Here is a 4,255-nt window from a genome sequence, read left to right as displayed (position 1 = left end):
ACAATTGCGTGCTTATTAAATGTTTGCAAGCTACACATATATACAGCTCAATGCAATCATTTTATTGTGTAATTGTAATGATAGAGCTTCAATACACCAATATTACTGTATTGGCTGACTCATTTTATCTAATGCTTTGATCAACTAACTGGCATTAATGTTTCTGCAGTTAGAGGTCATATTCAATGAACTTTCTAACACTAATGACAGTGTTTCAATGCTAAAAATGCCCCCCTAAAAACACACAAAACAAACAACAATAAACAACTATGAAATTGAAAGTCAATGTTTTGAATCATTTTTAAACACCTTATTTTCTTTAAAATTTTGTGACACACGTTCATTTTTATTGAGCACAGAAATTGGTGAACCAGAATATATGGAAGGTAATCTTCATTTGATTTAAAGGCAGTTTTTGAATTAAATTTCAATGAGAGCATTCCATTAAAAATCATTAGCACTTGCCTCTCTTTTTTGTATAACACACTTTGTTATGTAGATTTTCTGATTATATGTTTGTTCATGCAAAAGACAGACAATACAAAATAATTTACACAACATTTTCAATTAAAAGTAAAACTGTATATACATTCATTTTTTGGGGTATTTTTTTCATGGTTTTTTTCTAATCCCTGGAATACAAAAACATTTTTTCTTTTCAATTTACCACTCAATCATAAAAAATATAAGTAGTTGCATACATTTTAACATACGAATGATTATAATTGATATTCAATCATACATCATACAAAGGCATTTGGATATCAGTGCATAGCAAACAAAAATGGTTAAGTAATGAACATTAAAAAAAATACTGTCCAGAAACTAAAACAACAATTATTTCATAAAATCTCACCCATAGCTGAAACACACGTGTGAGTTTTCTAATTTTACTGTTAATTGCAAAAAATTAAATAATAAAATAGATATATTAATTGGCCTTGTAAACATCAGTTATATACAGAGGAGATAAGCTTACCAATATTCACATCAGTAACATACAAAGGAGGACAGCTGTCTAATTTTCACATCAGTAACATACAGAAAAGGACAGCTGTCTAATATTCACATCAGTAACATATTAAGGAGGACAGCTGTCTAATATTCACATCAGTAACATACAGAGGAGGACAGCTGTCTAATATTCACATCAGTAATATCTAAAGGAGGACAGCTGTCTAATATTCACATCAGTTACATACAGAGGACAGCTGTCTAATATTCACATCAGTAACATATAAAGGAGGACAGCTGTCTAATATTCACATCAGTAACATACAGAGAAGGACAGCTGTCTAATATACACATCAGTAGCATATAAAGGAGGACAGCTGTCTAATATTCACATCAGTAACATACAGAGGAGGACAGCTGTCTAATATTCACATCAGTAACATATAAAGGAGGACAGCTGTCTAATATTCACATCAGTAACATACAGAGGACAGCTGTCTAATATTCGCATCAGTAATATACAGAGAAGGACAGCTGTCTAATATTCACATCAGTAACATACTAAGGAGGACAGCTGTTTAATATTCAAATCAGTAACATACAGAGGAGGACAGCTGCCTAATATTCACATCAGTAACATATAAAGGAGGACAGCTATCTAATATTCACATCAGTAACATACAGAGGAGGTCAGCTGTCTTATATTTACATCAGTAACATACAGATAAGGACAACTGTCTAATATGCACACCAGTAACATACAGAGGAGGAATGCTGTCTTATATTCACATCAGTAGCATACAGGGGAGTGCAGCTGTCTAATATTCACATCAGTAACATACAGAGGAGATAAGCTTTCCAATGTGGTGGAATAATTCTTATTAAATGAATCAAAAAATAGAATGTATCATGGGATTATTGAAAACACATTCAGAATATATTATTGACATAGCCTAATAATAGTTCAGATTTCTACCAATCGCAAGGCAACAAAGTGACCCAAAGAAGTAAGAATTATGCATTTTCATGCAGTGTATATTCTGATGTCTTTGTTTGTATCGACAATGGAATTGAAACAAACTGTTAAGTGCTCTTTCAAGCAGTATATGTCAGCTTACAAACAGAAAATTATATGGTGAGTAAAGCCTATTTGTTTTTCAACAGTCACTGTGTTTAAATACAATTGTTGCTTAATTTAACACAATAGTTCTTAAATTAAATACTCATGATGAACAGACAGGGCTTTTTTTCCTTCTTTGCGATTGGCCGTGGACGGACATTTCACAATTTTGACACGGCCAATTCACAAACCTGACATGGCCGTGAATATTTACAAAAACGGCCGTTTTAAATCGTGAAAAACGGACTTTTTGTGCTCAAAACTGTCAAAAACGGCCATTTCGGAACAGAAATATAAGTTTCATAACCTCGTTTTTAATTCCGAATTCGCTAAAAACTGTCGACTCGCGTTACCGATGTTTGTTTGTTTTAATCGATTTTAAAGTGTTGTGTAACCGGTGAAACCGGCGTAAATAGTAAAAGCTCTGCCCAGCAACGTCACTATAAAAATGGCGACGCCGAACGCTCTCTACTACACGAAGAAAATAAAAAAAAAACGCAAAATAATCCCGATGTATTTAAATTTGGGATAACAGTAAAGAAACAAAAGCTTTCTACAGAAGGGTAAGATTTGAAACATGCACATTGATAACATTATAAGGAAAGTCATTTGATAAAAGTGAAAGTATCTGCCGCGGCTTATGTATTGATGGAAGCTAGTCAAAACGGCCCCTAGTCAAAACGTCCCCTAGTATTGATGACCGAGACTTGTTATTCGTATCTGTTTACGATTGGAAATCTTGGTTAAAGTACATGTAATAATGTGGTTTTTTCATATATATTTTTTTCATATAAATGCATATTCATGACACATATTCATGATTCAAACTTTGTATGTAGTCTATTTATGCTTTGTGAAAAAATGTGAAAAATAAAATAACTTGTTTACATTTCTTACAAAAGTACTGTTTTTCAATGTATACCTAATGTTTCAGATCAAATGACAACCTCCCAGGGAGATCATCATACACTGGCGAGGGTCAGGCTCACAGAACATGAAAATTATCATGAAGAAGGAATTTTCCTCTTCAGATTTTGAGAGAATTATTGACATTTTCAAGAGTAAAAAGAACAGAGTTCTAAAGCTGTAAAGTCCAGAACATGTCTGAGTTATGTGCCCTTGAAATGTTCTATGTTTATAAATGTTATTCCTGTGGTAAAGAATTGTTGGGACCAGGTATTTTAGTTGCATTTGGTACATGAATAATTTTTTGCAAATCAGATATATGTATATGTGTTGTTATTGTATCAAATACAGTATTCATAGAAGGAAAATATGCCTTTATTGCATTATTTAAGGAAATTTTGATAATATTCAAGTGTTTAACATGCTTTAGCTATGCTAATGCATTGAACTTTGAATTTCACAATTTAAAGAAGTTCGCGACTCGTTTTTTCACAATTTTAAGAAGTTCGCGACTCAATTTTTCACAATTTTGAAAAGTTCGCGACTCAATTTTTCACAATTTTGACAAGTTCGCGACTAATTTTTTCACAAAGTGAGGGGCCAGGGCCGCTTCACAAAGTCAGGAAAAAAAGCCCTGACAGATATCATGTCTATACATTAAAATAATATGAGTTATAAAAATCAAAATTATAATGTTTTTTCTGCTTCAATGATTGAACTGACTTGTGTTCATTGACTTGCATTAGGATTACTCAGGTACAGGCTGTGGAATTGAAGTGTATAATTATGCTATGAAGACAACTACCTATCATACAAACATTTTCAAATTTAACTTTTCAGAATGTGACCTTACCATTTATTTCTAAATAAGAAATTGTGACGCATATTACCAGATAGTCCAAAGAATAATTTAAATTCCAGTGTTTAACCACACAAGCTGAGAAAACCCAACACAGTTCCATATCAATATTAATTTCTCTTTTAATGGTTTTGTATTCAATCAACAACCCTTCTATAATTTCAAAATGACAATCAAGGAGCAGGGCAACATAAAATTCAACTCTTGTATGCAAATTTTTTAGAGTAAATTTCGCATATACATTTAATGTAGCCACAACATACATAAATGTCTCCCATGTAATCAGTTTTGTTTTTGTTATAGAAAACTGTTTATTACAACATCTTACATAATTGAACAACGGCTTTTTTTTTCAATTTCTCTTCTATACGCTTCAAAAGCTTCACGTTCTCTTCGAAGTTGCTCTTGTAGAACAG

At 32.3% G+C, this 4,255-nt stretch overlaps 1 long non-coding RNA gene across 1 annotated transcript; it reads left to right on the top strand.

The window, feature by feature from the left end:
• Positions 1–2,402: 2,402 nt before the first annotated feature.
• On the top strand, positions 2,403–3,348 carry LOC127868636 (uncharacterized). Its single transcript, XR_008044211.1, has 2 exons — positions 2,403–2,637; positions 3,009–3,348. It is a non-coding gene; the product is annotated as an uncharacterized LOC127868636 (long non-coding RNA).
• The last annotated feature ends 907 nt before the right edge of the window (positions 3,349–4,255 follow it).

This window comes from Dreissena polymorpha, chromosome 1 (genome assembly GCF_020536995.1).
Source record: "Dreissena polymorpha isolate Duluth1 chromosome 1, UMN_Dpol_1.0, whole genome shotgun sequence".
In the NCBI taxonomy this organism is placed as follows: Eukaryota; Metazoa; Mollusca; class Bivalvia; order Myida; family Dreissenidae; genus Dreissena; species Dreissena polymorpha.
The sequence above is the reverse complement of the archived record's forward strand: the minus strand, read 5'-3'. Positions and strand labels throughout refer to the sequence as shown.